The sequence below is a fragment of the Cyanistes caeruleus genome, chromosome 8 (genome assembly GCF_971803275.1).
Source record: "Cyanistes caeruleus chromosome 8, bCyaCae1.hap1.1, whole genome shotgun sequence".
NCBI classification, from domain to species: domain Eukaryota; kingdom Metazoa; phylum Chordata; class Aves; order Passeriformes; family Paridae; genus Cyanistes; species Cyanistes caeruleus.
This window is the reverse complement of record NC_141708.1, coordinates 37,486,769-37,500,303: the sequence shown is the minus strand read 5'-3', so window position 1 is coordinate 37,500,303 and position 13,535 is coordinate 37,486,769. Positions and strand designations below refer to the sequence as shown.

The following is a 13,535-nucleotide window of genomic DNA, read 5'->3' as shown; positions in this document are numbered from 1 at the left end:
CAAAAACAGGACTTCCCTCCCTTGTGCTATGGGCTGGCACTCAGCAGATGGATGTGGGTGTGGAAGTGGATGTGGGTGTGGGCATGGATGTGGGTGTGGATATTGGTAGGGGTGTGGCTGTGGGTGTGGATGTGGCTGTGGATGTGGCTGTGGGTGTGGCTGTGGGTGTGGCTGTGGCTGTGGGTGTGGCTGTGGGTGTGGCTGTGGCTGTGGATGTGGGTGTGGCTGTCAGTGTGGCTGTGGATGTGGCTGTGGCTGTGTGGGTGTGGGTGTGGCTGTGTGTGTGGGTGTGGCTGTGTGTGTGGGTGTGGCTGTCAGTGTGGCTGTGTGGGTGGGTGTGGCTGTGTGGGTGGGTGTGGCTGTGTGTGTGGGTGTGGCTGTGTGTGTGGCTGTGGCTGTGGGTGTGGCTGTGGGTGTGGCTGTGGGTGTGGCTGTGGGTGTGGCTGTGGCTGTGTGTGTGGGTGTGGCTGTGGATGTGGGTGTGGCTGTGGCTGTGGGTGTGGCTGTGTGTGGGTGTGGCTGTGTGTGGGTGTGGCTGTGGGTGTGGCTGTGGCTGTGGGTGTGGCTGTGGATGTGGCTGTGTGTGTGGGTGTGGCTGTGTGTGTGGGTGTGGCTGTGGATGTGGCTGTGGGTGTGGCTGTGGGTGTGGCTGTGGGTGTGGCTGTGGGTGTGGCTGTGGCTGTGGATGTGGGTGCAGATGGGGGTGTGGATGTGGATGAGGGTGTGGGTGAGGGCACCTTCCATGACTGATGAAGTCAGAACAATATTTCTGATCTCCCCAGTGCCATTTCCATCCAAAGGTTCTACTCCAAGACTTGCCATCCATCTGTTTTTTCTTGTCACTTTTTGAATCACAATATCACAGAACCATTAATGTTGGAAATGACCTCCAGGATCACCCACTCCAACCTTGGACAGATTCCACCATGTCTCTGATCCATTCTTACTGCTCTTTCTTGCTCACACCTACCTTTTATTTTCACTTTGAACTTTTTCTCTTTTCTTTTTTTTACTTTTTTTTTTTTTTCCATTTCCTTCTCCTTTCTGGAGACAGAAGAATGCCTTCACCAAAAACAGATTTCTCCCAGAAGAAAGATTCCTCCGGTTTCTTCAAACCCCCTCCAAAATGTTTCCTCACATTATTGTGACAGAGATCTATAAAACAGATGATAGCAAAATGATTTTGTTTCATTCTGTTCTGAGCATGAATAGCATTGTCTAAATTTTTCCTTCCTACAGGCTCTCACTCTAGGACACTGCAGTAACTTTGCCAGAGTATGGGGAAGGCTCAGAAGTCCATGTGAGTGTTTACCTTCACAAATGTGCATTACAAAAGTAGCCATTAGTTCTCCTCCCCTTTTTAAATCCGAGGGAACCGATACAACGGGGAACACTGATGGGAAGGAGAGGAGACGTTGGCAGGGGGAGAATAAAAATAAAAACATCAAAAGCAAGGTTAAAAAGTGCAGCGGGTAAGAGTGAATTGTCAGTGTCTGACTCTTTGGGAGCGGTGGCGATTTATAAAGCGGTGACTCAGCCAGGAGTCTGGAAGCAGAATGCAGCGCTGACTCCCTGGTTTGATCTCTGCCTTTCTGGAGGGGCTTGGATGCAGCAGGGACCAGTGACTCATTGTGAGGCCAGGACAGCTCCCAGTTCTGCACCCCAGCAGCTCCAGACCACCAGGCCTTTCTGAATTAACACCCTGACATCACCTTAACACACATTTTCAAGCCCTATTTCACTGCCTTCTCAGTTGCTGGTGGTTTTGGTGCCTTTGCAGATCTAATCTGCATTCCAAAGATAAACAGGGCATTAATGAAGGCATGGAGAGCTCTATCTGTGCTAATTGCAGAGCCAATTTTGGAATTCCATGAGGTTTATAAACCTGGGAGAAGTTACTACAGAATGGCTGGAATGAGGTGATCATAAGCACCCATGCTGTATTGATTAATGCTCTCATGTGCAAGATAAGGCAAAGGATCCTGTACCTGCTGCACTGCTTTTATCTGCTGTGCCTAATTGGAGTTTTACCCTGGATTTTACATATTCCATCAGTAATGAGTTAATTGTATATGGCAAATGGATAATGAAGTTATTAGCAGTGTGCCTGAAAACCACAGCTGAATTATCCAGGAGGCTGCTTTCTGCTCTTGGTCCTGGCTGGTTTGATACTAAATTGATATTAATTTGAACACTAATGTCACACTGTTGTATATTGTGTAAAACACTCAGCTTTGCTCAGTTTTATTTTCCCTGTTCCTTGGCTTAATGTGGCTTTCTGTGGAGGAGGGGGAGGTCTTGTTTGCCCGTGAGCACCATGGCAGTGCGAGGGCCAGCTGCACATTTTTGCTCAGGTGCAAGATTTATGTTGGGAAAAACAAAAAGGTAAATCCCAAGGGAAGAGCTCTGATGTAAAGCCTGTTAGTGCAATCTGCCAGAGAGCCTGGGATTTGGGCTTGGAAAAATCCCATTGCAGTAATCCATTAATCCATGGAATTACCTGTAAGCTTTTCAATATGAGGAAGTCCTTAGATCACATCCCAATTTTTTATTTTTTTTTTTAATTTGTATTAAACATTTATGGCTCTTTTGGGTGCTTGATTTTCTTTTATCCACTGCCCTCTACAGGTCTCATGGATGGAGTTAGACTGAGGGAGATGAGGTTGCAGCAGTGGCTGGCTCTGGCTTTAAAAGAACTGCAGAGGTGCTCTCAGAGCTGTTCTCCATGTTCTCTGGAAGGGAAAAAAATATTTACAGTGGAAGAAGTTCAGGTTTTAATACAGTGATGGGAAATTCCAGCTTTTATGGGTACAAAAGCAGGATATGGCTTTCCTTCCTAAATGCCTTCATGCTTTATTCCAGGTCATAAGAGCTATGCCACAACACTATCAGTACATCAAATGTTTCTCTGTTTATTCCTTCTTAGTGTATTCCTATTAAAAAAACATTTTCAGGGAGAGATCATCCTTGTGGATGAACTGAGAAATGCTGCTGAACCTGAAAGTCTTGCTCTGAGTAAAAGGAGGGGTGAATTCAAGGCTCCTTATGATTCCCATCTCCTCACTGGGCTCTGGGGGCCTTTCCCTCTCCAGGAGACTGGGAACAACTGGTTTTCCATGGATTTTCCTCACATGTAATGAACAGGAAGGGAAACTGCAACATGTCCCCTCATAGGGATGTTTGGGAATCACTCATATCTTGGCCACAGCTTTCCTGAAGTGATTTGCATCTTAATAGCTTTGATGCTGCTATCAAAGGGTTTTGGGGGAAGGACAAAAAGGCAGTGGCATGGAATGATTATGTGAACTCCACTTCCCAGAGAAACTCGTCTGAAAATAGAAATATTGGCTTTAAAGCATGCCAAGGCTTCAGTTCAGACTTTGCTGTACCCGCTGGTGCTTGGCATCACTCTGAGAAATTAATATAAATTCAGATTTAGCTCTTTAGTGGGCACCACTCAGCAAAACTGCTGCAATCCCATGGCTTTGCCAGTCAGGGAAAAGGCAACATGTTGGTGTTGAGTTAGGAAAACTACTCCAGACTTTTCCAAGCACTCTTCTGTGAGGTGTTTTTAAGACATTGTGGTTTATCTTTGAAGTTAAATCAAAGCTGGCTGGAGCACGAGGGCTTCTCCTGAGCCAACATCCAGTGAGGAGCCTGCTGTAGGAATTTTTGGATGGACTAAAGTGTGATGTAGGTTGGAGCAGTTCCTGGGGGGATCCTACATCTCTCCAACATGTACAATCATGCAGACTGTCTGCAGCCTGAAGTGGCTGCTGGAACAGTCACACCATTCCTGGATTTCATGGTTCTATCCTCCAGGAGTATAGTTTCCATGCTCCCAGAGATCCCTGCAGTGCAGAGCAGTATGCAGGGGACAGGGAGGACCTTCAGAACTGGCCTGAACTGGAGCACTCTCCAATGTCAGTATCTCCATCCTCACCAGGAGAACAGGAGTAATCCCAGATCTGTGGTGCACTAGTTATGTAGCCTCTGTAGATTTATATATGATCCTTATCTCCATCATTTGTCTCTCCCATGCTCACTCATTAATTTCTCTTCCCTGTTCAAAATATAGAGTTACAGATAATTTTAAAGGCTCTGTGGTTGGAGCTTTGGTTGAATTGTATCTCAGCACTGGGGCATCCCTCCCCATAGTGGATCTGTTCCCAAATCATCCTCCCTAAAGGAATCTCCCTAAAGTTCCTGCAGCTATGCAGTGATACAAGAAAAGGCACAGAGCTGGCTCTGCTCACCATGGCACCCAGAATTTGTCAGATGGGTTTGAAACTTAGCTGAGGATGATAGAGGAGGAAAAGGAATTTCCATGGTTCTGCAGTTTTGCATTTTTCTTAATTTTCCAGTTTACTGGGGATTTGGGGGGTCACAGAAGAATTTGTTTGGTATCAAAATCTTGAAGCACAAATAAGCCACTGCAAGTTGTCACTTACAGCAAAATGTTCTATTATGGTGAAGTCTGTGGGATTTAAACAGAAAGGAGGGTGGAAACACTGGCCACTTTGCAGGAGTTGTGAGCATAGAAGTGAGGGTAAGAAAAGGATAAAATACTCAGGAAGAATTAATCCAAATAACCACAGGTTCCAGTAGGACAGAAAAGGCCAGGTGAATACATTTGGCATGCAGGCAGGTACAGGACAGAGGTCTGTGTTCATGAGTTACAGACCCACTGAGAGCATGGAAAAAGAACTTTCCTTCCTTGGACACCAGGAGGAATTTCTCCATGGCAAGGGAGCTCAGGCCTTGGCAGGGGCAGCCCAGGGAGCTTTGGAGTCCCCATCCCTGGAAGTGTCCAAGGAAGGGCTGGAAATGGCACTCAGTGCTCTGGGCTGGGGGCAGGATAGGCATCGGGCACAGCTTGGACTCCATGAGCTGGGAGGGATTTTCCAACCTGAAGGATTCTATATTCCATGATTCTTTTCTCTAGTGTCTTCCCAGACACCAGCTTTTGTCCTCAGTAGCTGCTGTTGGAAGCTCCTGGCTGGCTTTGTTCTCTCAGCTCCTTGGCTGCTCCTCTGCCTGTCTCTGTGCACTGAGATGTGCCAGGGATGATCAGCTCTGAAATTCTGGTGCTGCTTTACATTGCCTCAAGCCCTATTTGCATTCCTGGGCTTCCTACTGGCACTTGGGATTGCACTGCCACCCAGATCATGACTATCCCAATATTTAGGGAGAAATGTCTGGGGGTTTTATTGCTGCACTAAGAGAGCCAAGTTTTCTGAGGGCAGATGTTGAGAGGTTGATAATTTAGGTGTCAGCATCAGCCTGAAAAGTTCTGCCAGGAACACATCAGCTTTAAGCCAGAGAAGGACAAAATGTGTAGAATCTGTTAATTGCAGGCTGTTGGATTTTTGGATCAGAACTGACTTTTACGGAGAAGAGAGTCAGGTCTAATTTTGCTCTCATTTTCCCCAGGTAATTGTGTCAGTCAGGATATGTTTCCCACAAATAATTCCCATTAATTCTACCCACAGGTGGCTTTGCTGTGTAACTCCCTTCCTGCACGCCTTTATGTGGTGACAGGATGGTATAAATTCTAATGTTCTCCTTATAAGATACAACAGAGGTGAATTAAAAGCAGTTCCTCTTCGCTGAGCACTCAGCTCATGGAATTCTTTTGCCTTCATGCGAATAGAGAGTACCCAGAAATGCAGAAAAGGACATTGCTGCCCATCCAGAGAGGCACTAACAGATCCCTCAGGATGCTGTCAAGTGTCTACACCTTCATTTATCACTTTCTTGACATACCCTGGAACAGAATTTACAACAGACAGAGCCCTAAGTTCACATAAATGTATTTATGAAATAAAATGCAGCAGGGAAATACAGCTCTCCTTAATTCCTGACCTCTTGGAACTGTGATTCCTTCCTGAGCCTCTGTTTAGGATGAAAACAGAGAGCTGCCCAGCTCCAGCAGTGCCTGGCTCACTTGGCCATTGATGCATAATTTTGTTTGGGTTTGTAATTGCTGCTTAAGGCAGTAATTAATACATAAATATGCAGTTTGCCACATCTCAGCTGAGGTTATTCAGGCTGGGGAGCAGAGGATCTGGAGAGGAGAGCTGGTGGCCCTGGGATGTGCAGGAATAGCAGAAGGTTGGGCTGGGTGGGAAAGGTGCTACAGGGACATTCGCTTAGGCTCCCTGTTCTCAGCAACCAGAAATGAAAACTTCCCAGAGGTGGAGCTGACCCATAATGGTATCAGATCTGAATCACCTCTTTCTCTTTCATCACCATTTGAAAGGTCTTTGATTGCTGCTTAAAAATGCTCCTGGATTGTTTACCTTGATGGAGACCAAGATAATTCTCAGGCTACTCCAACCACTCAGGTACTCTCAGAGCCCAGTATTGGCTGAATTGATTTGTCTGGAATCAAATAGAGTTTTTGGGTATTTTAATCTAATGGGAGCAGAATTCTAGCTAGGATGATTTTCTCCCAAATTAGCTTTTCTGCTGCCTGGTTTAGTCTCTCCTTCACATGAAGGCAGCACTCCCTGGTGTCTTTCCCCCCCAGATCAGAGCCATGGCTGTGATTCCCAAAGGAAATTGCCTCTCTGCACTTGCAGCAGTAGAAACTTTTATGGTCACTAAAAATTCAGAGATTTCCAAACTGGAATGGAGTATTTCCTGGAATTTGGGAATCTTGAAATGTTCTCTCCTCTGGGAGCAATTTTATTAAAGCCAGCAACAAGAAATTATTATCAAGTAGAGATTGATGTAACTTGCCCAGACCAACACTCGTGGGCAGATTTCTTCCTTTTAACCTCGATGTCCCTGGGGGACATCCCCAAAACCCAGGGGAAGAACCTTCACACACTCCAAGGGGAACAACCTGTCCATTTGAAAGTGAGAGTGAAATTTAGTACCTTAAAGGGGTTCACTGCCAGTCCTGTATCTCCAGGTCAGTTTAGAAGCTTCTCTGCCAAGTCTTGGCCTCACCCTCAGGATGTTAAGTCAGGTTTAGTTGCCGGACTGGATTTAGCATCATTCACACCAAACCCAACACATGGCACCCACTGACAGCTTGCAAATAGAACATTGTCCCTGTTCCTTGAGCACATTCCAAGGGCAAAGAAGAGTACCCTGCTCCACTACCCTTGGCCCAGCTGTCTCCAGAGCCCCCAGGAGCTGTTGGACACCTGCACTCTGCAGAGCCCAGGCAGTCTCGCTGCATCACAGCATCAGAGCTGCTTTCTGCACAGAGGTCCTGTGCTCATCAGCAAGGTGACATTCCAGCTCCTGTGGAGCTCAGAAATAAATCCAGCTGGATTTTGGCCAGTCTGGGGACTGCACAGAGACTTGTGCCTATTCCTTGTTCCAGCAGAAGCTCTGGAGGGGCTGGGCAGGGAATGAAGGACAGTGGGATGGAATTGTTGAGGTTGTCTTGGATTATTTCATCTCTAGAATGAAAATGCCACAGATGTTCTCAGGTCCATAATTTACTTGGACAATTCATTCTGCAGCCCTTTTTTTCAGGTTCAAGACAACATCAGATGGGAAAGTGCTGAAATCCCAGGCTGTGGTGAGCTCAGGAGCACTGCATTTCAGTTTGGGGCTAAGTGTTTTTGTATCTTCTGAGATACTCTTCCAAGATACTCCTCCAAATGGCTGAGAAGTGGATCAAGTAGCTGAGGAGGGATACAGGCATCTGCTGCTGTGCTTCTGTCCCTTGACTTGGAAGTGTCAGGGTGTTCTGCCCCGAGAAGATCACCTGGATACACACTGATAAACTCCAGGTCATCCCCAGGGGGCAACATAACCTTGGAAGTGTGATGTGGCAGAATTTGGTACTCTCCACTAACAGCTTTGTGTTTTTTTTTTTTTTTTAAATGTTCTAGAAACATCCCAGTGCTTTCAAAAATTCCAGCATGCAGTTTCAAGGTATAAATCAGACATAATAATTTTCTTTCATGACCTGAAAAAAAATCTGAGCAGCCATTCCTTATTAAATGGTATTAAAATGAAAGGTGTTGTCAGTAATACGCTCTGGGTGCTGATATTTTACAAAGTGCTGGAGTAGCAAAGAGACCTGGGATGAAAAAGCCAAATGTTTCTCAAGCACTGTTCTGCTGCTGCTGGAAGGGACTTCAAAGCCCATCTCATTCCCACCCCTGTCATGGGCATGGACACCTTCCATTATCCCAGGTTGCTCCAAGCCCCATCCATCCTGATCTGGAATACTTCCAGGGCTGGGGAGTCCTTACCTCTCTGGGCAAGTTTCCCAACCTTCCCCAGTTTCCCAGTAATACAAAGATAATTCTGCACTCAGCCTTCCAGGCTCTGAAGGAAATTCAAAGACACTGCAGGCTGGGGAGGAAATGATTCTTGATATTGCAGAAGTGTAGCAGGGAAGTCAGACTCCATCAGAGGCTTCTGATTTTGGGGAACCAACAGCCCTGGGAAGATTTTGGGGAACCAAGAGCCCCGAGGTCCTGCTGGAAATGCACCCAGGGCTGGCCAGGGAGGTAAGCTGAAGGACCTTGCTTGCAGAGGAGCCACAGCAGGAACAGATAATGAAGGCTCACCCAGCTGAGGACAGAGCAGACCTCAGAGCAGACAAGGACAGATTGTTGGGATCAGAAGAAGAGTAAAGTGGAATTAAGACTTTAATTTCTGATTGGAAATGAGTGGAGTGCATCTCTGGAATGAGAAGGGGCTGTCTCATTCTGCAGGAACAGATGGTTGGGAGTGTGTGGAGCCCAGGGTGAGGCACTGACAGGGGACACTGGGATGTGTCCTCTGTCCCACCATGTACAGAGCAGGGCTCCCAGCACTGCATCACATCCAGATAAATCCAAGAGCATGACAGAATGGGGATGGACTGACAGGAGCAGGGAGTGGAGCAGTTGCAGCCTGAGCTCATCCCATGTCGGGTCCTGCCTGTGGCTCCTGGGCAGACAAGCTCCTCCAGCTCACCTCCCTGTCCAGCCCTGGGTACACTTCCAGCAGTGCATCAGGGCTGTTTTTGCCCCAAAATCTTTCCAGGGCTGTTATTACCCCAAAATCTTTCCACAGAAGCCTCTGGGGGGAGTCTGACTTTCCTGCTACACTTATGCAATATCAAGAATAATATTCTCCCCAGCCAACAGTGTCTTTGAATTTTCTTCAGAGCCTAGAAAGCTGAAGTGCAGAATTCTCTTTGTGTTGCTGGGAAACTGGAGAAAATTCAGAACCTTGCCCGAAGAGGTGTGAATTCCCCAGTTCTGGAAGTGCCCAAGGCCAGGCTGGATGGGGCCTGGAGCAACATGGGATAGTGGAAGGTGTCCCTGCCCATGGGGTGGCACTGGATGGGCTTTAAGGTCTCTTCCAACTGTAATCACTTTGGGATTCTGTGACTCTAAGAAGAGTTCAGGGAATTGGAATAGCAAAAGGCTTTTCCTGCATTTGATTTTGCTTTCCAAGAGGAATAGTACTCAAATGCACACAGCACTGTTTGCTTGAGAAAATTGGAGGGATGGGGATGGGAGAGACAAGGACCAAGGTACAGGACACTTTCTCTGTCCCTTGCTGGGTGATTTGGCAGTTAAGGCACAAAATAGTCCTTCACTGGCATCTTTTCCCCCCACCCTCTGAGTTTTGGAATCTTGAACTGAAGCAAAGAAATAGCAAAAAGAGGTTTTTAAGGAGAAGCTTGAAAAATGAATGGGAAAAATTCAGAGCTCTGTTATGGTCATCACCCTTCCCATTTTATTTTGTGGTGCTGCTTAGAGTTTATAAACTCAGTGTGAATAAACAGGAGAGTCCCTGCAGGTGGATGAGCCAGGGAAGATGAGATTAGGGATAAAAGAGCTGAGCCAGCTTGCTGCTCCCTGTTCCTTTTTTCACCTCTGGTTCTCCAGCTCTCCTGCAGAGTCCTGGTATTACAGCTATCCCAACTTCAATTTCTCCAGCAAAGTCAAAAGGAATTTAAACCTGAATATACTTGGGGGTGAATCTTAAGGAGTCTTAAAGCATTCAGATTTTGCAGGCAAAAGGATCTGAAAGAAGCTCAAGTGTCATTGGCTTAGTCTGTCATCAAATCAGAGTTGGGGAAGTTTTCTTTGGATGAAGCTGGAAAAACCATTGCTGGGAAGGGGGGATCAAATGCAGCAGCATGATTGGGGAATTTGGCTGTTGGCTTCATGTTTATTGCTGGGTTTGGGCTGTGTTTAGCTGCTTTAATTACCAAGATAAACAAAGCCATGGAATAATGAACCCATCCTCAGGTGTTGGTTATGGAATAATCTTTGTTAGATTTTCAGTGCAACAAGGCAGTGGCATTGTGACATTGTAAATGGTCTGCTCAGCATTTGAAGGAATCTGTCTAGAGCAGGGCTGGGAGGTGGCATCAGATACCAACCCCAGGATGGGGCCAGCTGCTTGAGTAGAAAAATGGTTTTAAACCATGGAATTCTGGAATGGTTTGAGTTGGAAGGGATTTCAAAGCCCATCTGCCATGGGCAGGGACACCTTCCACCATCCCAGGCTGCTCCAAGCCCCAAAGTCCAACCTGGCCTTGGAGATTTTCAGGGATCCAGGGCCTCTCCACCCTCACAGGGAAAGTTTTACCTAAATTTCTCCTCTTTCAGTTTGATCCCGTTCCTCCTTGTCCTGTCCATGCCATTCCCCAGGATGATTAAAACAAAAGTTAAGTAACTTATTTTTTGCAGGAGCATGGAGGACTTGGCCAAAAAACAAAGAGAAATAAAAGAACTTGTAGTTCTACAAACAAATAGATACATTTAGAACAGTCCTTAGAGTGAAACTTCTGCCTCCCTCAATTTAATAAAGAGCTCAAAAAGCTGTGGCTGTGATTCTGTACTGTACGATTCACTGGCATGAGAATTTAATATGTATTCTGTCTATTCATTTTTGCGCCTGTGAGCCACAAAAGTGTGTGGTTTGTGAAGGCTATGAAAGCACCTCTCCACTTCCCCCCAGGAGAACATTTGTCTCAGTAATTATTACAAAGCAGGCAGGAGTTTTAGAGAGCAACTTTCAATTTATTTCTTTTTTCTTAGTTGTTTTTTGCATTGTTTGCATTCCTTTTAAATAAGGGGTGGGAAGAACTGCTGAATGCAGCACAACTGGTTATGAGAGATGTAGTAAAAAATTTTGCGCCTGTGGAATAATTTTTCCAGATATTTTTCTCAGGGTTAGATGGGACATGGGCTCTATTTTACCGAATTAAACAACCTTGTCTCCCCCAGCCCTCCCTGCTCTAAAAGCCTGGCTATTTTAATCCAACCAGTGGAAGTTACATGGGAAAATTAAAATAAAATAAAATTCAGTGTTTTCTCTTTTAGATGTAAACATGGGGATTCCTCCCTAATCTCAGCTTTGAAATTGTATCGCAGTGCCAGGAACCTTTCATAGTCAACACTTGACAGCTTCCTTTTCCATTGTCTGCCTTTTGCTGAGACCAAAGTTTGGGCCTGCACCAAGAAAGGTTCTTATTCTGAAACTCAGTGTGAATGAAAGAGACAGAAAGAGTCCAGAGCTACCAAACCCTTCCACTAAAAAATTCTAAGTGCTTTCTTTGATATTTAATTTGATAAATAAAACGTAAGGCTTACCCACTGTCATGCTCAATGCAGTTCCAACATTGCTCATAAAATCTTTTCTTTGGTAAATAAGTCACTGCTGCTGATATTAGTTAATCTTGCCCCTATAAAGTTGGGGTTTGGGTTTTTTTTTTTGTTTTTATTTTTAGTTATGAAACAAGACATCAAAGAAACACGAATCAGAGTTTTCCTTCCTTGGAGAATAAATACCAAATTTCTCTTTGAAGTGGAATCAAAGCCAGAGAGTCTGCAGCTGATTTGAGAACCAAGACAGGTATCCTGTGAGAGAGGCAAATCCCAGATTTGGTGGTGACAGAGACATCTTTTTTTAAATACTTGTGTTCCTTGCAATTTTCCCTTGACTTAAGGCAGTTTTAGTCACCAAGAGTCTACAGCTCATGGATTTGTGTGTTTACATTGCAAATTAAATGCTAGCAAAGCAAGGAAAGATTGGATCTTTCTCCACATCTACCACATCATCTTTAACACACAAAGAAAAAAAATAATGCAAATAATCAAACCCAAGGTTCCTAAAAATACCTTGAGAAGTGTTTGAGCAACGCAGAACCCTTCGATTGGAAGGGAAAGGAGGCATCAGGCAAATCTGCTTTATTTCACTACTTGAGGGACTGGCAGCTTGGTGCTGGTTTGGTAAATGAAACTGAGAATTAATGAGTGATTAAAAAATATTGTGACACATCTGCATACAATTCTGAATACTGGCAAATAGATCCGTGTTTCCTTGGGGGCTTCCAAAATCTTTGCCTTACCGATGTTATTTCATAGACTCACAGAGTCCCAGGATGGTTTGGGTTGGAAGGGACCTTAAAGCCCATCCAGTGCCACCCCTGCCACAGGCAGGGACACCTCCCACTATCCCAGGCTGCTCCAAGACACATCCAACCTGGCCTTGGACACTTCCAGAGATCCAGGAGACAGCCACAGCTTCTCTGGGCACCCTGTGCCAGGGGCCTCACCTCCCTCCCAGGGAGGAATTTCTTCCCAGCATCTCACCTAAATTTCTTCCCTTTCCATTTGAAGCCATTCTTCCTTGTCCTGGCCCTTCAGCTCCTGATGAAAATTTCTTCTCTGCCTTCCCCCCTTGCAATACTGGCAGGATTTTTTTCAGGTACTGGAAAGAAATTTAATCCCAAACTCTACCCAGATGCAAAAGAGAAAGATAAACGTCTCTTTTTTTCCAGTTAGCTCTCATTGTTGAAACTGCACCAGCTTCCTGCTGTGTTATTGTCCTGGTTTGGTTTATATTTCTTAGTTTTCTGGTGGGTTTTATGCTTCAATTTTTTGCCTCAGGTTCTCCTTTTAGCCCTAATTTTGGCTATCAGTTGTTGAATGAGGATAAAATCTAGCTGCAGGTTTTCTTGGAGAATTCCAGTATTTTTTTGGCTTGTTATGGCCATATTTTGCCTTTCTTAGTGTTAAGAGCCAATGTCACATCTTCTCCATTCCTTTCAAAAACCAGAGATTTGATAAAACCCTTTCAGAAGGGGTGTCCAGGCAGGGAACAACACTGTGGGGGATGCAGCTGCCCCTCAACCTCTCACTTCCCATCTTCCATGAGTCCCTGACCTGTGACAACTGATAGAGAGATGTAGGAATTAGTGTGAGTTGAAGCAGATGAGCGGACTTATGGCAGCAGAGCAAGTCAAGTTTGCCAGGAGCACCCCATAACCTCTATTTCCTCCCCAAGTGTGTGTCTGCCTTCCCTCAGCTCTACAGTGGGATAAGGAAACCTGACAAATGCAGCTTTGAATCCCACAGCTCTCCCCACCCCAGCTTTTTCACAGCTTCCACATCTATCTTTGGACTGTGACCCCCAGAAAGCAAATAATGATAGTGCTGAAGTTGATTTTTTAGATGTTTGGGCTATCAGATGGAGGATTAATTTCTGGAATTCTGCTTACATCAGGATTTTATTGTGCCACAGTTATGTTCAGACTAGGGTGTACTCAACTT

At 45.5% G+C, this 13,535-nt stretch overlaps 1 protein-coding gene across 2 annotated transcripts in view; it reads left to right on the top strand.

Moving 5' to 3' along the window:
- Positions 1–13,535, top strand: part of PCDH15 (protocadherin related 15) — a 532,955-nt gene that overhangs the window by 163,391 nt on the left and 356,029 nt on the right. For both annotated transcript variants that reach the window (XM_086900046.1, XM_086900037.1), the window contains one exon: positions 1,240–1,300. The gene's annotated coding sequence lies outside the window, so the exon portion shown is untranslated. The remainder of the gene's footprint in view (positions 1–1,239; positions 1,301–13,535) is intronic.